The sequence below is a fragment of the Lithobates pipiens genome, unplaced genomic scaffold (genome assembly GCF_037356315.1).
Source record: "Lithobates pipiens isolate NorthernLeopardFrog02 unplaced genomic scaffold, aLitPip1_a1.2 Scaffold_25, whole genome shotgun sequence".
Lineage (NCBI taxonomy): Eukaryota > Metazoa > Chordata > Amphibia > Anura > Ranidae > Lithobates > Lithobates pipiens.
In genome coordinates this window covers 108,037,715-108,059,051 of record NW_027507787.1, presented here as the reverse complement: position 1 = coordinate 108,059,051, position 21,337 = coordinate 108,037,715, and the positions used below count along the sequence as shown (strand labels likewise).

Genomic DNA, 21,337 nt, shown 5'->3' with positions numbered 1-21,337 from the left:
GTTCTCCCCGGACCGGGATGCAGCTTCTCTCCCGCTCTCCAGGGTATCCTCCATTCAGTATTTGGGAGTGCAGGTTACGAGGGAACCTGGGGAGTATATTCACCTTAATCTTAAACCACTGCTTCTGTATGTGCGGGAGAAGACTAAGGCATGGTCCCGTCTCCCTATTGGGGTTATGGGACGGATTAATATTACTAAAATGATCCTCCTGCCGAAACTCCTTTATGTACTTTGGCATTCCCCTGTCATGGTCCCCGTGGCGTTCTTTAAAACATTAGACGGTGTCTTAAACACCTTTATCTGGGGCCCATCTAGACATAAGTTGGCATGGAACACACTTAAAAACCCGACCTCTATGGGGGGACTGGCTCTCCCTGATTTCCACACATACTACATAGCAGCCCAGATTTCCCATTTTTATCACCTCCATAGAGCGGATAGTCACAGATATCAGGCCTTGGTGGGCGGGAGGGCTGAATCCCTTGTTGATACTCCCCTTCAGATAATTTTTCGGGGTGGTGGGGTTAGGGATGCCCGGTCCCGGATCCTGCCACACCACCGGAGTATTTGGAAACTAGCCCTTAGATTACTGGGAGCTGACTATTACCACTCACATACAACGCTATGGCGCAACCCCCTGCTTCGTGAGATGTCTGGCTTACCAGATGTAGACTTGTGGGCTTCTAGAGGGATACTTTTTCTGTATCAGGTGGTGACTCCTATGGGCGTAAGGGATTTTCCCTCCCTACAAGTGGAATTTAAAATACCCCCTCATATGCACTTTCGCTACTTGCAATTGCGACACGCGCTTCGTGCGCAATTTGCTCAGGACTTCCCGAATGTACAGTCGCTGGCTTTGACAGATGTAATTATGGGAGACGAACCGGCTAAATTGATCTCGACTCTATACGGCCTACTCCGGGCCCGCTTGGTGGCGCAAACCACTGAACGGGCCAGGTTGAGATGGGAAGAGGACATAGGTCCCTTTGATGGGGAGGAATGGGAGGATGCCCTTGAGAACGTTCAACAGGCTTCGCTTAGCCTACCTGACCGACTAACGCAGTACTATGTGATACACAGGTCCTATCTCACCCCTATCCGGATAGCTAAGTATCATCCTGACTATAACCCGAAGTGTCCCCGTTGCTCTTGTATGACTGGTACTTTCTACCATCTTCTCTGGCAATGCCCATTGGTCCAGGAGTATTGGGGGCAGATTGTCAGGTTTCTACATGACCACATGGGTTCACCCCTTCAACTTGACCCTAAGAGTTGCCTACTTAGTATATTTCCTGATACCTCTGTTGATCAATACTTGGCTACATTTTTGCACTCTACGCTGTTTACCGCACGAAAGCTTGTGGCTAAATACTGGATGCGTCCAACCATGCCTACTATGCAGGAATGGGTAATGGGCATTAATAGTAAGCTACCCTTGATTAAACTGGTGTATAGAAATCGTGGGTGTCCAGCCAAATACCACAAAATATGGGATAGGTGGGTGGAAAATCTGCATACGTGTGTGGAGTGAGCTATATTGGAGTCTATACTATCATTGTCAGGAATTTTCCTTAATGTAAGATGTATTACTGTCCATCACCTATGAAGAGGCTAATGTTTGTACCTACTGTAATATCTTGTTATAACTGAGTTGTTCAATAAACTTGTGCTGTTAAAAAAAAAGAAGCGCCATGTGGTGCTATAAGTATTTACCCACAGAATTTATGTCACATCCCACTATAGGGGCATAGTTGAAAGTCAGTCACCTGATCGCTACCCAAAACACACTCACGTCTTTGACTTCCCCCCTATTCCCTATATGTGACCATCCAACCTTTGAACTGGGGACCCACTTAGAAATTCCAACCTAGACAATGCATCTAAATTCGTCATTGATGGAAAATGGCCTTCTTTCTCAACCCTAACAGATCCGACAGGGCTTTTACAACTGCCTTTTTGGAGAGCGGCGCAACGACATCATTTTGTCCATTCCATCCCCAATCCTCAAACGTTTGCCCGCCCTCAGACGGAGTTTGAGACTCTATGCAGGAGCGAAGGCCCTTTGGCCCACATTCTCTCTCAAACAGATTACCCACACTTAACCTGTCTGTCCAACTGGGAAAAGGACCTTAATTGCTCATTTTCCCCAGCACAGAGACAACGCATTATCACTTTGGCTCTCAAAATGTCGCTGTGCACGAAGATACAGGAGACGAATTTTAAACTTCTCACCAGGTGGTATTTGACACCATCAAAGCTGCAGAAATGTTTCCCCTCTTCCTCGAACATATGCTGGAGGTGTGGAGAAGAAGAGGGCACGTTGCTGCACATTTTTTGGTCCTGCCCCAGCTTGGTGGACTTCTGGACAGAGATCTGATGCATAACACAAAAATTCACAGACTTCTCCATCCAGGAAGAGGCTGCATTCTTTCTCTTGCACCATTCACAGATTCCCATTAAGAAGTACAAAAAAATCAATTTTACGGCATGTGATAAATGCGGCGAAATCCTGCATCCCTCTCTATTGGAAAAAATGTTCCCCCCTTTCATTACTCACTGGCTTAGGAAAATAGAGGACATTAAAAAAAATGGAGGACTTGATCCTCACATCACAAGGTAAACAAGAATTTTTTAAACAAACCTGGGACATCTGGAATACCTTTATATTCTCGCTGGAAGGATGTCGCCTGCTATCGCCTTAGTGCTCTGAGCTTTCCTTGACTGGCCCCTTGGACAGTGGCTGCCATCGTGTCTCGTCCCCTCTTCTCCTTTTCTGATCTTTCAACCGTTCTCTTTTCTGCCTTACTCCCCTATCTCTCACCCCCTCCACCCCCTCTCTCTTTTGGAAAGAGTGGAAAATTGGGAATGACGGCCCCACCCCCCTCCTCTGGATGGATTATGCCGGAGGGACCTGGGGTTTGTGTGACCCTGCATCTTGGTACAGTACTTTATCCGTGCCTCGAATCATTGTGATTGATGGAAGGCAGACTCACAGTTGCAAATATACCTGTATCAGGTATTGTTCAGCTGCTTTTTGCTCTGTATTTCTCTGTTGCATTATGTACTCGGGGGACCGTCTTCCCCTATTTGGAGAAAAAATTATATTTGAAAAAAAAAGAAGCCTACGACACCTTGTATTCCCAGGCGGTCTCCCATCCAGGCATTAACCAGGCCCGACCCTGCTTAGCCTCCAAGATCAGATGAGATGGAACAGATTCAGGGTGATGTGGCCATAGCCAATATCTTCAGGCACTCTCAACTCTCTTGACAAACACCAAGATGGTCAGCTTGGAAACAAGCGGAAAAAAATAGGTCAACGGCAACAACATAAAAAGAAGCCTACGGCATCTGGAAATCCCAGGCGGTCTCCCATCCAGGTACTAAACTGGTCCCAACCCAGCTTAGCCTCTGAGATCAGATGAGATTGGGCTCTTTCAGGGTGGTGTGGCCATAGGAGATTTCTTCAGGTACTGGGAAACAAAAAAAAAAATCAAGTCAACGCCAACAACATGAGAAGAAGTCTACAGCACCTAGTATTCCCAACTGGTCTCCCATCCAGGTATTAACAAGGCCCGACCCTGTTTAGTCTCTGAGATCAGACGAGATCTGGTGCTTTCAGGGTTATGTGGCCATAGGCGAGCTCTTCAGGCACTCTCAACCCTCTTGACAAACACCAAGATGGTCACCTTGGTAAACAAACAAAAAAAAAAAAACAAGTCAACGCCAACAACATAAAAAGAAGCCTTCAGCACCTAGTATTCCCAGGTGGTCTCCAATCCAGGTACTAGCAAGGCCCGACCCTGTTTAGCCTCTGAGATCAGAGGAGATCGGGCGCTTTCAGGCTTATGTGCCCATAGGCAATCTCTTTGGGCACTCTCAACCCTCTTGACAAATGCCAAGATAGTCACCTTGGGAAACAAGCGGAAAAAAAACAGGTCAATGTCAACAACATAAAAAGAAGACTACGGCACCTGGTATTCCAAAGCCATCTCCCATCCAGGGACTAACTAGGCCCAACCCTTTTTATCCTCAGAGATGAGAAGAGATAGGGCTCTTTCAGGGTGATGCTGCTGTAAGCTAACTCTTTGGGCACTCTCAACCCTCTTGACAAATGCCAAGATGGTCACCTTGGGAAACAAGCGAAAAAAAAACAAAACGAATCAACGCCAACAACATAAAAAGAAGCCTACAATAACTGGTATTCCCAGGTGGTCTCCCATCCAGGTACTAACCAGGCCTGACTCTTCTTAGCCTCCAAGATCAGACGAGATTGGGTGCTTTCAGAGTGCTCGGACTCTTTCCCCATCACTAATGGGACGAGACAGGGGTGCCCTCTGTCTCCCCTAATTTTTATTCTGACACTGGAACCACTTATGTGTCACGTTCGGAATGACCCGAATATTACTGGTATATCCAAACCCTGGGCACACCACAAAATTGCGGCGTACGCTGACGATCTAATTTTTTTCGTCTCCAATCCACACATTTCGCTTCCCAATATACTCGCGGCTCTCCGGCGATACGGCAGCCTATCAAACTATAAAATCAATTGCACCGTCGGCTGTATTGAATATATCGGTCCCGGATGGTGAGGCCAAGAGGCTACGCTCCGCTTTCCCATTCTACTGAGCTGAAAAATCTATACGTTACCTGGGCGTTGACATCGCAGCGGATTTGGCGCAATTGTACCCGCTTAATTTTGTCCCTATCCTGAATAGACTGAAATCTGATTTGGGAAACTGGCATGCTTTAACACTGACCTGGTTCGGGCGCTGTAATGCATTCAAAATGACGGCCCTCCCGCGGATCTTATACTTGTTCCAGACATTACCGATCCGGTTACCCCCAATTTTTTTCAGACAACTGCAGGTGCTGCTCCGGGACTTTATTTGGGTGCGCAAACCGCCCAGAGCCCTTTTGCAATTGCTTGCCAGACCAAAGGACAAGGGGGGTCTGGGTCTCCCAGATCTGAGACAATACAACAGAGCGACTCTGCTAGCGAGAGTCGTTGATTGGCATTGTAATGGCCCACACAAGCAGTGGGTGGAGATGGAGATTGAGGATGGATCCATTCCCCTATTGACCTCCCCGTGGCTCCTGTCCACCCTACCAAAAGACCTCAGAGATCACCCCGTAGTGGGAGCTACGTTGGCTGTTGTGCGGAGGTTGTTCCTCTGCACACACATTTCTCCCCTGCCATCACCAATGACTCCGGTTATAGGTAATCCAGACTTCCCACCGGGATTTACCAACAAGAAACTGTGACAGTTGACAGTGGTGGGGAAACAGCGTCTGGGAGACGTGTGGCCCTCGGGAGGGCTCCCGACCACGCAAACTGTCGCCGAGCTTTCTGACCCTCCGCTTGACTTGTTTAGTGCTTATCAACTTCGTCACTTTCTTTTGGCCATACAAAGGGCCCCCTACACTCCTAGAGACCTGACGCCCTATGAATCCATCTGTCACAAAAAGGAACCTGTGCGACACACCCTCTCCCTCCTCTACAACCTATTAAGTAGTCAGGAGGAGGAGTCGACCCCACCATTTATCCACAAATGGGAGAGGGACTTTGGCATCACATTTACCCCACAACAGATAGGGAAGATCCTGACATTAGTACATAAAGCTTCCATCGCAAACCAATATCAAGAATCAGGATACAAGATAGTCTCACGCTGGTATAGAGTCCCATACCTTCTGAATAAAATGAATACATCGATTCCGGATGTTTGTTGGAGGTGCAATTCAGATACGGGGACCATGGGACACATTTTATGGGCATGCCCGGCCTTGAGGAACTTTTGGGTGGAGGTGACCGGGACGATAAAAACTCTCAGAAATGTAGATATCGCAGACAACCCAGCAGCGTGCCTTCTACACTTGACCAAACAGCCTGTTCGAAAATACAAAAAAACCCTCACGATGCAACTCCTGAACGCCGCACGGGCCTGCATTCCCACACTGTGGAGGCAGCCTCAGCCCCCATCCAAGGTGCTGTGGTATTCCAAAGTCAATCATATTCTCCGGATGGAAGAATTGACCGCCACCCTTCACAACACTGAAGAGGCATTTAGTGTTACATGGAGGCCCTGGAGGTATTTTACTGGTACTTGAGACTACATTCGGGAGGTGAGCAGCGCCCCTGTCCCAGAAAACAACTGAACATCTAACGTTTACCTACGTAGGCCAAGTCTGACCTGGGTGGCATTCCCCCCCTCTCCCTTTTTGTCTTTATTTTTCTTTTTTTCCCCGCCGCCATCCCCCCCCTCCTCTCTCTCCGTCTTTTGCACTCTCTTCTTCCCCCGTCCTCCCTTTTCACTATGCCTTGTCTCCTTACTAGCCTTTGGGACCCAGAAGAACCCCAGGGTTCTGGACACGACCGGCTCATATTTTACTCTGGTTCACATAGGTCATGATAAGCTGGCTCGCTGTGGTCCCAGTTGTTCTCCATGATTACATTTGTCCGAACGGAGCTGCATTAGTTATACTGTACTACATATCGGAGGTGGGGTTTCTCTCTTTTCTGCATGAAACTCTAGGACTCCCCTCTGAGAACCCAGAGTTATTTGGCAGCCTATTTTTTGTTACCATGTAATTGTGACCCTGGGTCATGCTGTATGGTTGACTGTTATATTTATGTTGTTCTACTTATACTTAATAAATGAATAAAACAAAAAAAAAAAACATAAGTCAATGCCAACAACTTAAAAAAAAAGCCTATGGCATCGAGAAATCCCAGGCGGTCTCCCATCCAGGTACTAACCAGGTCCCAACCCTGCTTAGGCCGCGTACACACGGGCGGACTGTTCGCCCAACTAGGTTCGTCAAACAGTTTGACAAACAGTCCATTCAAAATTTGCATGAGCGGACTGGACCACACACGACAAACGAACAGTCCGCTGAAAACTTGCGCGATGACGTGAACGGCACGTACGACGGGACGAGAGATTCGAAGTCCTATACACTGCAATGCAACCTTCGGCGTGTAAATCCTTTTTGAGCATGCGCGGAACTTAGTTTGACGAACAAGCCTACACATGAGCGGACTGTCCGCTCAAACCAAGTTTCAGCGGACAGTCTTACGGAAATTCCGAAAAACTTTGTTCGTTAGACTGTCCGCTGAAACTGTCCGCTGAAGCCCACACACGAGCGGACTGTCCGCTGAAACACTGTTCAGCGGACAAAGTTGGACGAACAGTCCGCCCGTGTGTACGCAGCCTTAGCCTCTGAGATCAAATGAGATTTGGCTCTTTCAGGCTGATGCAGCCATAGTAGATTTTTTCAGGCATGCTCAACCCTCTTGACAAACGCCAAGATGGTCACCTTGGGAAACAAACAAAAAAAACAAGTCAACGCCAACAACATAAAAAGAAGCCTACCGCACCTAGTATTTCCAGGCGGTCTCCCATCCAGGTATTAACAAGCCGCGACCCTTTCTAGCCTCTGAGATCAGCGGAGATTAGGCGCTTTCAGGGTGATGTGCCCATAGGCAATCTCTTTGGGCACTCTCATCCCTCTTGAAAAATGCCAAGATAGTCACCCTGGGAAACAAGCGGAAAAAAACAGGTCAACGCCAACAACATAAAAAGAAGAATACGGCACCTGGTATTCCAAGGCCGTCTCCCATTCAAGTACTAACTAGGCCCAACCCTTCTTAGCCTCTGAGATCAGAAGAGATAGGGTGCTTTCAGGGTGATGCGGCTGTAAGCGATCTCTTTAGGCACTCTCAACCCTCTTGACAAATGCCAAGATGATCACTTTGGGAAACAAGCGAAAAAAACAGGTCAACACCAACAACATAAAAATAAGCCTGTGGCATCTGGAAAACCCAGGCGGTCTCCCATCCAGGTACAAACCAGGCCCAACCCTGCTTTGCCTCTGAGACCAAACGAGATTGGGCGCTTTCAGGGTGTTGTGCTCCTAGGCAATTTCTTTGTGCACTCTCAACCCTCTTGACACATGCCAAGATGGTCACCTTGGGAAACAAGGGGGAAAAAACAGGTCAACGCCGACAACACAATGAGAAGCCTACGGCACCTGGTATTCCCAAGCTGTCTCCCATCCAGGTACTAACCAGGCCCATCGCTGCTTAGCCTCTGAGATCAGATGAGATTGGGCTCTTTCAGGGTGATTTGGCCGTAGGCACTCTCTTTGGGCACTCTGAAGCCTCTTGACAAAGGCCAAGATGGTCACCTTGGGAAACAACCTAAAAAAAACAGGTCAAAGCCAACAACATAAAAAGAAGCCAAGAAGAAAACATATGCGTATTGGTAGGGCAATGCTATTGCGACCGAAATTGAGGGGAGGTATTGGCTTCCCGGACCCTGCTCTATATTACACAGCAACGCACATGACACCGGTGGTTGACTGGTGCCGGTGTTCTGCCATATACTGTCCGGCCATGATATAGTGTCTGCGCCGTACTGCGCATGCGCAGTACGGAGACGACGAAGCTTCGGAAAATCTCCGAAGCTGAACGGCGCCTGTACGGTGAGTGGAGGTGGTAGCCCCACTATCCAAGCGGACATAGGGTTGTGAATATTAGAGGGCCCCTCGTAGGCGAGGTTCGCTCGCCGCGCTTCGGGTTCAGCCTCGCTGCGCTCGGCTCTTTTATATTCTTACTCTGTGTCCACTTGGATAGTGGGGATAGAACCTGGACTCAGTGCGCAGGCGCCGTTCATGCTCGGCAATTTTCAGAATCTGTGTTGCTGTGTACTGCGCATGCGCAGTACACAGCGGACAATATGCGATGGGGGACCATATGTGATAAGACACTGGCATGGGGAACTGAAGCTATGGGTCAAGCTAGAGCAGGAGATGGCGTGGGTTCCACTGGCTGGTCTGCCTTGGGCGGGGAGGCCATTGGAGCCCTGTGTGACTACTCACCCGTTAATTGGCCTCTCGCTCGCCGAGATGGATAGTATTTTCACCTTTCCCACCTGACTAACTTCCCTTCTCCTATGACCCCAATTATTGGACATCCTAGATTCCCTCCGGGCCTGTCTGACCAGGCCTTTACCAGGCAAGCCCCGAAAGGGCTTCTGAGAGCAGCCCTATTTCTTGGACCCACGGGCTTGATTCCCATGGGGACCATACTGCTAGAGCAAGTACCTGTTGCAATGGATAGCTGGAGAGCTAGACAGCTAATCCATTTCCTCAGATCACTACCTAACCATTCGTTCTTCTCTAGACAATTCCACCCCTTCGAGGAACTTTGCCTGGATGATGGCCCAATTCGTGGTTCCCTCTCTAGGTCCTACCAAATCCTGACAGACGCACAATCCTCCACGGATCCACCCTTCCTAGCTAAATGGAAAAGGGACTTACAAACTACATTCTCCAAACCACAGAAGGACAGAATACTCTTTTTCGCCCATAAGTCGTCACTCTGCAGTAAATATCAGGAGATCTCATATAAGCTGATCACACGCTGGTATCGTACACCGGTGGTGTTGGCCAAAATATTCCCCGGTCAATCTGACCGCTGCTGTCGCTGTGGGCAACAGGCTGGCACCATTCTCCAAATTTTTTGGGAATGCCCTAAATTACAAACATTCTGGCAGCCTGTCCTGAGACTCATCCACAAGATCGCTATTCCAAACGTTGGACAGCTGATGAGCTGGTGAGCCGAGGGCGCCTCTTGCTCCCTGGGAGGGGACCCCACCCTATCCACTCTACCCACGACACCCCCTTACCCCTTATTTTCCTTTTCTGCCATTTCCTTCCCCAATCTTCTCTTTCCCCTTCTCCCTCCTTTCAGTTCTACTATTTCCCTTCTTAACTCAAAAAAGGGAAAAGAAAATGGTATGTTCCGACCCCATTTGACTACTACACAATACTCTTCCCCTATCTATAGATATCTAAACTCTTCGAGGGTAGCAGGGCTAGTGTCAATAATATTTTAAGTGGTAGAGGATCCCAACGAGATGGAGCTTTAATCTCATCTTCATATGACCGCAAAGCTGTACACGTGCTATTCTCCTCGAATTTCTTACCATTGGCTCTGATATCCATGCAATATTATCGTTTGTTTGTAACTATTTGTATCACACATTCTGTGAAGTTGCCTTTGCATTGTATGTCGCATACTACTAAATAAATAAAAAAGAAGCCTATGGCACCTGGTATTCCCAGGCGGTCTCCCATCCAGGTACTAACCAGGCCCGACACTGTTTAGCATTCAAGATCAGACGAGATTGGGCGCTTTCAGGGTGATGGGGCCGTAGGTGATCTCTTCGGGCACTCTCAACCCTCTTGACAAACGCCAAGATGGTCACCTTGGGAAACAAGTGAAAAAAAAAACAGGTCAAGGCCAACAACATAAAAAGAAGCCTACAGCACCTAGTATTCCCAGGTGGTCTCAAATCCAGGTACTAGCAAGGCCCAAACCTGTTTAGCTTCTGAGATCAGAGGAGATCGGGTGCTTTCAGGGTTATGTGCCCATAGGCAATCTCTTTGGGCATTCTCAACCCTCTTGACAAATGCCAAGATAGTCACCTTGAGATACAAGCGAAAAAAAACAGGTCAATGTCAACAACATAAAAAGAAGAATACGGCACCTAGTATTCCAACGCCATCTCCCATCCAGGTACTAACTAGGCCCAACCCTTCTTAGCCTCAGAGAAGAGAAGAGATAGGGCTCTTTCAGGGTGATGCTGCTGTAAGCGATCTCTTTGGGCACTCTCAACCCTCTTGACAAATGCCAAGATGGTCACCTTGGGAAACAAGCAAAAAAAAAAAAAACGAATCAACGCCAACAACATAAAAAGAAGCCTACAGGTACTAACCAGGCCCGACTCTTCTTAGCCTCCAAGATCAGACGAGATTGGGTGCTTTCAGAGTGATGTGGCCATAGGCAATCTCTTCAGGCACTCTCAACCCGCTTTACTCCACGCCGTCGGCAGCGGTACGGGTGAACGAGTGGTGCTCGGACTCTTTCCCCATCACTAATGGGACGAGGCAGGGGTGCCCTCTGTCTCCCCTCATTTTTATTCTGACACTGGAACCACTTATGTGTCACGTTCGGAATGACCCGAATATTACTGGCATATCCAAACCCTCGGCACACCACACCACAAAATTGCGGCGTAGGCTGACGATCTAATTTTTTCCGTCTACAATCCACACATTTTGCTTCCCAATATACTTGCGTCTCTCCAGCGATACGGCAGCCTATCAAACTATAAAATCAATTGCGCCAAGTCAGCTGTATTGAATATATCGGTCCCGGATGGTGAGGCCAATAGGCTCCGCTCCAATCCAGGTACTAGCAAGGCCCGACCCTGTTTAGCCTCTGAGATCAGAGGAGATCGGGCGCTTTCAGGCTTATGTGCCCATAGGCAATCTCTTTGGGCACTCTCAACCCTCTTGACAAACGCCAAGATGGGAAACATTGGGAAACAAGCGGAAAAAAAACAGGTCAATGTCAACAACATAAAAAGAAGACTACGGCACCTGGTATTCCAAAGCCATCTCCCATCCAGGGACTAACTAGGCCCAACCCTTCTTAGCCTCAGAGATGAGAAGAGATAGGGCTCTTTCAGGGTGATGCTGCTGTAAGCTAACTCTTTGGGCACTCTCAACCCTCTTGACAAATGCCAAGATGGTCACCTTGGGAAACAAGCGAAAAAAAAACAAAACGAATCAACGCCAACAACATAAAAAGAAGCCTACAATAACTGGTATTCCCAGGTGGTCTCCCATCCAGGTACTAACCAGGCCTGACTCTTCTTAGCCTCCAAGATCAGACGAGATTGGGTGCTTTCAGAGTGCTCGGACTCTTTCCCCATCACTAATGGGACGAGACAGGGGTGCCCTCTGTCTCCCCTAATTTTTATTCTGACACTGGAACCACTTATGTGTCACGTTCGGAATGACCCGAATATTACTGGTATATCCAAACTCTGGGCACACCACAAAATTGCGGCGTACGCTGACGATCTAATTTTTTTCGTCTCCAATCCACACATTTCGCTTCCCAATATACTCGCGGCTCTCCGGCGATACGGCAGCCTATCAAACTATAAAATCAATTGCACCATCGGCTGTATTGAATATATCGGTCCCGGATGGTGAGGCCAAGAGGCTACGCTCCGCTTTTCCATTCTACTGAGCTGAAAAATCTATACGTTACCTGGGCGTTGACATCGCAGCGGATTTGGCGCAATTGTACCCGCTTAATTTTGTCCCTCTCCTGAATAGACTGAAATCTGATTTGGGAAACTGGCATGCTTTAACACTGACCTGGTTCGGGCGCTGTAATGCATTCAAAATGACGGCCCTCCCGCGCATCTTAGGCCGCGTACACACGCGCGGACTGTTCGCCCAACCTTGTTCGTCAAACAGTTTGTCAAACAGTCCGCTCAAAATTTGCATGAGCGGACTTGCCCACACACGAGCGGACTGTTTGACGAACAAGGTTGGGCAAACAGTTCGCTCAACTTTTGAAATGAACGGACTCGCCCACGTAAGGAGGAGGCAAATCCGCCCATTTCGAGCGCGTGTACAGGTAGGCGGGGCCCGCGAAGGAGACGTCGCGGGCTCCGCCGCCTGGAATGGGCTTAAAGGGGAACCCCAACGCCGAAAAAAATCGGCGTGGGGGTTCCCCCCAAGTCCACACCAGACCCTTGTCCGAGCACGCTACCCGGCCGGCCAGGAAAGGGGGGCGAGCGAGCGCGCCCCCCCTCCTGAGCCGTACCAGGCCGCGTGCCCTCAACATGGGGGGTGCCTTGGGGAAGGGGGGGGCCGCGCGGCCCCCCCACCCCAAAGCACCTTGTCCCCATGTTGATGAGGACAAGGGCCTCTTCCCGACAACCCTGGCCGTTGGTTGTCGGGGTCTGCGGGCGGGGGGCTTATCGGAATCCGGGAGCCCCCTTTAAGAAGGGGGCCCCCGGATACCGGCCCCCCACCCTATGTGAATGAGTATGGGGTACAATGTACCCCTACCCATTCACCTGTGAAATAAAGTACAAATAAAAACACAACACAGGGGGAAAAAATATTTTATTGCACAGCCGGGGGTCTTCCGTCTTCGGGGGTCTTCTCGCCGGACTCCTCCGCTATGTGTGTGTAGCTCTTTTGCCAGCGGAGGAGTCCGGCTTTCTTCCTCCCCGCCGCCGGCCTCTTCTCCCGACTTCGGGGGTCTTGTCCCCCTCTTCGGTTCTTCTGCCGGGCCACCGCGCCTGGTCCGGTGGCCCGGTCTTCTGTCGCCGTCTTCCGTTCTTCTGTCGCCGCCTTCGGTTCTTCTGCCGGGCCACCGCGCCTTCTTGTAGCTCTTTTACAGGCGGTGGCCCGGTCTTCTGTCGCCGTCGCCGCCTTCCGTTCGTGTTCTTCTTCTTGTTCTTCTTGTTCTTCTCCAGGCGATGTTGACACGTCGCTCCCTCCGGCCGGAATGCCAGAGCCGCCCCTGCGCTGTGACTTATATAGTGACAATGGGGCGGGGTCACATGGTATATGTCACATGGGTTGATGTCACATGGTGACCCCGCCCCCTTACGATGTCATAGTCCCCATGTGACATCAACCCATGTGACCAACCCATGTGACATATACCATGTGACCCCGCCCCATTGTCACTATATAAGTGACCGCACAGCGCGTCCCCGGCATTCCGGCCGGAGAGCTCGTCGAGTCAACATCGCCTGGAGAAGAACAAGAAGAACAAGAAGAAGAACAAGAACGGAAGGCGGCGACGGCGACAGAAGACCGGGCCACCGCCTGTAAAAGAGCTACAAGAAGGCGCGGTGGCCCGGCAGAAGAACCGAAGGCGGCGACAGAAGAACGGAAGACGGCGACAGAAGACCGGGCCACCGGACCAGGCGCGGTGGCCCGGCAGAAGAACCGAAGAGGGGGACAAGACCCCCGAAGTCGGGAGAAGAGGCCGGCGGCGGGGAGGAAGAAAGCCGGACTCCTCCGCTGGCAAAAGAGCTACACACACATAGCGGAGGAGTCCGGCGAGAAGACCCCCGAAGACGGAAGACCCCCGGCTGTGCAATAAAATATTTTTTCCCCCTGTGTTGTGTTTTTATTTGTACTTTATTTCACAGGTGAATGGGTAGGGGTACATTGTACCCCATACTCATTCACATAGGGTGGGGGGCCGGTATCCGGGGGCCCCCTTCTTAAAGGGGGCTCCCGGATTCCGATAAGCCCCCCGCCCGCAGACCCCGACAACCAACGGCCAGGGTTGTCGGGAAGAGGCCCTTGTCCTCATCAACATGGGGACAAGGTGCTTTGGGGTGGGGGGGCCGCGCGGCCCCCCCCTTCCCCAAGGCACCCCCCATGTTGAGGGCACGCGGCCTGGTACGGCTCAGGAGGGGGGGCGCGCTCGCTCGCCCCCCTTTCCTGGCCGGCCGGGTAGCGTGCTCGGACAAGGGTCTGGTGTGGACTTGGGGGGAACCCCCACGCCGATTTTTTTCGGCGTTGGGGTTCCCCTTTAAGCCCATTCCAGGCGGCGGAGCCCGCGACGTCTCCTTCGCGGGCCCCGCCTACCTGTACACGCGCTCGAAATGGGCGGACTTTCCGAGCGGGAACAGTCCGCTCATTTCGAAAGTACAGCGGACAAGCCCACACACGGGCGGACTGTTCGCTCAAACACAGTTTCAGCGGACAGTTTTTCGGAATTTCCGAAAGACATTGTCCGTCCAACTGTCCGCTGAAACTGTCCGCTGAAAGCCCACACACGAGCGGACTGTCCGCCCAAACACTGTTCAGCGGACAAGGTTGGGCGAACAGTCCGCCCGTGTGTACGCGGCCTTATACTTGTTCCAGACATTACCGATCCGGTTACCCCCAATTTTTTTCAGACAACTGCAGGTGCTGCTCCGGGACTTTATTTGGGCGCGCAAACCGCCCAGAGCCCGTTTGCAATTGCTTGCCAGACCAAAGGACAAGGGGGGTCTGGGTCTCTCAGATCTCAGACAATACTACAGAGTGACTCTGCTAGCCAAAGTCGTTGATTGGCATTGTAATGGCCCACACAAGCAGTGGGTGGAGATGGAGATTGAGGATGGATCCATTCCCCTATTGACCTCCCCGTGGCTCCTGTCCTCCCTACCAAAAGACCTCAGAGGTCACCCCGTAGTGGGAGCTACGTTGACTGTTGTGCGGAGGTTGTTCCGCTGCACACACATTGCTCCCCTGCCATCACCAATGACTCCGGTTATAGGTAATCCAGACTTCCCACCGGGATTTACCAACAAGAAACTGCGACATTTGACAGTGGTGGGGAAACAGCGTCTGGGAGAGGTTTGGCCCTCGGGAGGGCTCCCGACCACGCAAACTGTCGCCGAGCTTTCTGACCCTCCGCTTGACTTGTTCAGTACTTATCAACTTCGTCACTTTCTTCTGGCCATACAAAGGGCCCCCTACACTCCTAGAGACCTGACACCCTATGAATCCATCTGTCACAAAAGGGAACCTGTGCGACACACCCTCTCCCTCCTGTACAACCTATTGAGTAGTCAGGAGGAGGAGTCGACCCCCACCATTTATCCACAAATGGGAGAGGGACTTAGGCATCACATTTACCCCACAACAGATAGGGAAGATCCTGACCTTAGTACATAAAGCTTCCATCGCAAACCAATATCAAGAATCAGGATACAAGATAGTCTCACGCTGGTATAGAGTCCCATACCTTCTGAATACAATGGATAGATCGATCCCGGATGTTTGTTGGAGGTGAAATTCAGATACAGGGACCATGGGACACCTTTTCTGGGCATGCCCGGCCTTGAGGAACTTTTGGGTTCCCAGCAGCGTGCCTTCTACACTTGACCGAACAGCCTGTTCGAAAATACAAAAAAACCCTCACAATGCAACTCCTGAATGCCGCCCGGGCCTGCATTCCCGCACTGTGGAGGCAGCCTCAGCCCCCATCCAAGGTGCTGTGGTATTCCAAAGTCAATCATATTCTCCAGATGGAAGAATTGACCGCCACCCTTCACAACACTGAAGAGGCTGTTAGTGTTACATGGAGGCCCTGGAGGTATTTTACTGGTACTCGAGACTACATTCGGGAGGTGAGCAGTGCCTCTGTCCCAGAAAACGACTGAAAATCTAACGTTTACCTACGTAGGCCATGTCTGCCCTGGGTGGCATTCCCTTCCTCCCTTTTTGTCTTTATTTTTCTTTTTTTCCCTGCCGCATTCCCCCCACCTCCTTTCTCTCCGTCTTTGCACTCTCTTCTTCCCCCGTCCTCCCTTTTGACTATGCCTTGTCTCCTTACTAGCCTTGGGGACCCAGAAGAACCCCAGGGTTCTGGACATGCCCGGCTCATATTTTACTCTGGTTCACGTAGGTCATGATAAGCTGGCTCGCTGTGGTCCCTGTTGTTCTCCATGATTACATTTGTCCGAACGGAGCTGCACTAGTTATACTGTACTACATGTCGGAGGTGGGGTTTCTCTCTTTTCTGCATGAAACTGTAGGACTCCCCTCTGAGAACCCAGAGTTATTTGGCTGCCTATTTTTTGTTACCATGTAATGGTGACCCTGGGTCATGCTGTATGGTTGACTGTTATATTTATGTTGTTTTACTTAATAAAAGAATAATAAAAATAAAAAAAAATAAGTCAATGCCAACAACTTAAAACTAAAGCCTATGGCATCGAGAAATCCCAGGCGGTCTCCCATCCAGGTACTAACCATGTCCCAACCCTGCTTAGCCTCTGAGATCAAATGCACGCTCAACCCTCTTGACAAACGCCAAGATGGTCACCTTGGTAAACAAGCGAAAATAAACAGGTAAACGCCAACAACATAAAAAGAAGCCTACGGCGCCTGGTATTCACAGATGGTCTCCCATACAGGTATTAACCAGGCCGTACACTGCTAGGCCTCCGAGATCAGATGAGATTGTGCGCTTTCAGGGTGATGTGGCCATAGGTGTTCTATTTAGACACTCTCAACCCTCTTGACAAATAGCAAGATGGTTATCTTGGGAAACAAGTGAAAAAAAACAGGTCAACGCCAACAACATAGACCCTGGCGGTCTCCCATCTGACCCAGACCCTGCTTAGCCTCTGAGATTGGGCACTTTCAGGGTGATGTGACCTCAGGCGAACGCTTTGGGACATACTCAAAACTCTTGACTGATGCTAAAATGGTCACCTTGGGAAACAAGCGAAAGAAAAACAGGTCAAAGCCAACAATATAAAAAGATTCCTACGGCACCTTTAATTAGGTACTATCCAGGCCGGACCCTGCTTAGCCTCTGAGATCAGATGAGATCGGGCGCTTTCAGGGGGATGTGGTCATAGGAGATTTCTTTGGGCTCTCCCAGCCCTCTTGACAAATGCCAAGATGATCACCTTGGGAAACAAGTGGAAAAAAAAACCATGTCAACGCCAACAACATAAAAAGAATCCTACGACACCTGGTATTCCCAGTTGGTCTCCCACCCAGTTACTAATCAGGCCGGACAATGCTTAGCCTCCGAGATCAGACAAGATCAGGCACTTTCAAGGTGATGGGGCCATAGGCGATCTCTTTGGGCACTCTCAACCATCTTGACAAACGCCAACATGGTCATCTTGGGAAACAAGTGAAAAAAACCAAGTCATTGCCAACAGTTTCCTTGCCTGAAATAGGCATCTCAGAACTGCCAACTAATCCCAGGAGACAATACTTCGCCTCCATCCTGGTGGAGGTTCCAAACACCCGATCAATGGTTCCTGTCACCTCTGTCCAGTCTGATCAACTTCGGGCATCTCCAAAACATGTGCATCATGTCTCCCACCATGTTCCCGCACCGGGGGCAACTTGCGTCCGGCCGTTCGGCCAAACTGAAAAAGTTTACGAGGAGCATAATAGGTTCTATATAATAAGATCAGATGTGACATCCTCTGTGACGAGAGCCATAATTCACCACAGGCAGGATTCCTGTGGCCAAGTATAGCTCACCCGGCCTTGTATAGTGTGTTGCGGTGGTCAGGGAAAGAGGACGATAGGCAGGGACAGTGTCTTTACTGCTTGGGAACCTAGCACTGTTACAGTGGGTGTTAGTGCCTCCTGCACAGTACACACCTGAAGCTACCCTTTATTACTGGTGTTCAATTTCTGCAATACATGCATCTGCAGTGCAAAAGTTAGAGTGGGTGTTGTGTGCCTCCTGCACAGTATACACCTTATTGCTGGTGTTCTGTTTCTGTAATACAGGAACCTAGCACTGTTACAGTGCTAGGGTGTACAGAGAAGCTGGTATATATAGAAGACTACAGCATACAGAAGAAAGGCTAGTGAATACAGAATACAGACTCGTGTATGTAGATAGGCTTGAGTATACAGAGATGCTAGAGTAAACAGTGAGACTGGGGTACACAGAGAGGCTAGTTTAAAGAGAGGCTAGTATATACAAAGATGTTAGTGTATATAGAGAGGTTAGTGTATAGAGAGAGTCGAGTGTATACAGAAAGGACAGTGCATATAGAGAAGCTAGTGTATACAGAAGACAGGCTTGGGTATACATCAAAGATGACAGTGTATACAGAAAACTGGGTAGTGCATGCAGAGAGTCTAGTGGGTACAGAAGACAGGCTGGTGTATTCTAGCTAGTATTTACAGTCTAGTGTATACAGAAGACAGACTGTGGTATACAGAGAGTTTAGTGTATTCAGAGAGTCTAGTGTATACAGTCGGCGAGTGTATGCATAAGACTGGCTAGTTTACACAGTGTTTACAGAGATGCAAGGGTGTACAGAGAAGCTGGTATATATAGAAGACTACAGCATACAGAAGAAAGGCTAGTGAATACAGAATACAGACTCGTGTATGTAGATAGGCTTGAGTATACAGAGATGCTAGAGTAAACAGTGAGGCTGGGGTACACAGAGAGGCTAATTTAAAGAGAGGCTAGTATATACAAAGATGTTAGTGTATATAGAGAGGTTAATGTATAGAGAGGGTCGAGAGTATACAGAAAGGACAGTGCATATAGAGAAACTAGTGTATACAGAAGACAGGCTTGGGTATACATCAAAGATGACAGTGTATACAGAAGACTGGGTAGTGCATACAGAGAGTCTAGTGGGTAAAGAAGACAGGCTGGTGTATTCTAGCTAGTTTTTACAGTCTAGTGTATACAGAAGACAGGCTGTGGTATACAGATGGTTTAGTGTATTCAGAGAGTCTAGTGTATACAGTCGGTGAGTGTATACATAATACTGGCTAGTTCAGACAGTTTTTACAGAGATGCAAGGTTGTACAGAGAAGCTAGTATATATAGAAGACAGAAGAAAGGCTAGTGAATACAGAATACAGACTCGTGTATGCAGATAGGCTTGAGTATACAGCGATGCTAGAGTAAACAATGAGGCTGGGGTACACAGAGAGGCTAGTTTAAAGAGAAGCTAGTATATACAAAGATGTTAGTGTATATAGAGAGGTTAGTGTATAGAGAGAGTCGAGTGTATACAGATAGGACAGTGCATATAGAGAAACTAGTGTATACAGAAGACAGGCTTGGGTATACATCAAAGATGACAGTGTATACAGAAGACTGGGTAGTGCATACAGAGAGTCTAGTGGGTAAAGAAGACAGGCTGGTGTATTCTAGCTAGTTTTTACAGTCTAGTGTATACAGAAGACAGGCTGTGGTATACAGAGGGTTTAGTGTATTCAGAGAGTCTAGTGTATACAGTCGGTGAGTGTATACATAATACTGGCTAGTTCAGACAGTTTTTACAGAGATGCAAGGTTGTACAGAGAAGCTAGTATATATAGAAGACAGAAGAAAGGCTAGTGAATACAGAATACAGACTCGTGTATGCAGATAGGCTTGAGTATACAGCGATGCTAGAGTAAACAATGAGGCTGGGGTACACAGAGAGGCTAGTTTAAAGAGAAGCTAGTATATACAAAGATGTTAGTGTATATAGAGAGGTTAGTGTAGAGGTTAGATAGAGAGAGTCGAGTGTATACAGATAGGACAGTGCATATAGAGAGAATAGTGTATACAGAAGACAGGCTTGGGTATACATCCAAGCTGACAGTGTATACAGAAGACTGGGTAGTGTATACAGAAGACAGGCTGTGGTATACAGAGGGTTTAGTGTATTACAGAGATGCAGGGGTGTACAGAGAAGCTAGTATATATAGAAGACTACAGCATACAGAAGAAAGGCTAGTGAATAAAGAATAAAGGCTGGCTTCTACGGAGAGGCTAGTGTATGCAGAACACTATCTAGGGTATATAGAGAGGCTAGATTATACAGAGAGGCTAGTGCATAGAGTATATAGAAGCCTGGTTAGTGTATACAGAGAAGCTAGTGTGTACAGAAGAAAGGCTAGACAGGCTATAAGAGAGACACGTTTTTACAGAAGACAGTTTGGGGTATACTAGTATACTATGCTAGTTTATACAGAGAGACTAATGTATACAGAAGACAGGCTAGGGCATACAGAAGACAGAAGACGGGCTAGTGTATTCAGAACATAGGCTAGTGTATATCGAAGACAAGCTATTGTATGCAGAGACCGGCTAGTGTAAACATGCTGGTGTATATAGAGAGGCTAGTGAATTTAGAGGGTAGGCTAAGTGATAACAGAAGACAATCTGGGCTATACAGAGACTTTTCATCATTTCATCTAGCTCACATCTCTAATGGAGTTTGTCTCATTGCCATGTTATGCCTTTTCATTCTTATGCTAAATATAGATTATACTCACTACACGATTTTAATCATCCACATCAAGCATGCAATAAAACTATCATACATATAAATAAACCATGTACTCTTTTGCTCTATTTTGCATATTTGTAATTCCAACATCAACTGTCACATTGAGTATGTGACAGTCCTGACACACCATCCTGACTTATTTTTCTTTATTTCTTATTAGAAATAGAGAGTACTATCTCAAAATCAAAATTTCTCTGCACTATGATCTTATTATTAATAATAATAATAATAATAATAATAATAATAGGATTGTGTAATGCAAAGATCAACTAGTCTAATATAAGCTTTCTCATTGGTACCGGCATATTCTTTAAATTTAGACAAAAGCAACTATTTCTCGGACATTTTCAAGCTAAGCTTTCAATCTCTTACCTTTGAAAAGTGATACTTTCTCCCTACAACATTAAGCCATTTAAATGTCCTATTGGTCGCCTATATTATACAACTCTCTGAAAAGCCTATATGTAGAGAATAAAACTAGTCTTACATCTTAATAAAACAGTTTTATTGCTCAACCAGTATCAGCTGTCATGACAAATAAACGTTTCCACTGTTTGACTCTATTTTCTGTATTAATTCTTTTTCTCCACCTTAACTGTCACAGTTAAAACACAGTGACAAAACATTTCTTTTTACCGCAGCAAAATGTGAGAAAAGCA

The 21,337-nt window shown here is 48.3% G+C and overlaps 4 pseudogenes; all 4 read right to left on the bottom strand.

The window, feature by feature from the left end:
• Positions 1 to 3,336: 3,336 nt before the first annotated feature.
• Positions 3,337 to 3,456, bottom strand: LOC143932076 (5S ribosomal RNA; annotated as a pseudogene).
• A 62-nt stretch (positions 3,457 to 3,518) lies between these two features.
• Positions 3,519 to 3,637, bottom strand: LOC143931848 (5S ribosomal RNA; annotated as a pseudogene).
• A 4,385-nt stretch (positions 3,638 to 8,022) lies between these two features.
• Positions 8,023 to 8,141, bottom strand: LOC143931059 (5S ribosomal RNA; annotated as a pseudogene).
• Positions 8,142 to 10,106: 1,965 nt separating this feature from the next.
• Positions 10,107 to 10,225, bottom strand: LOC143932292 (5S ribosomal RNA; annotated as a pseudogene).
• Positions 10,226 to 21,337: the final 11,112 nt, after the last annotated feature.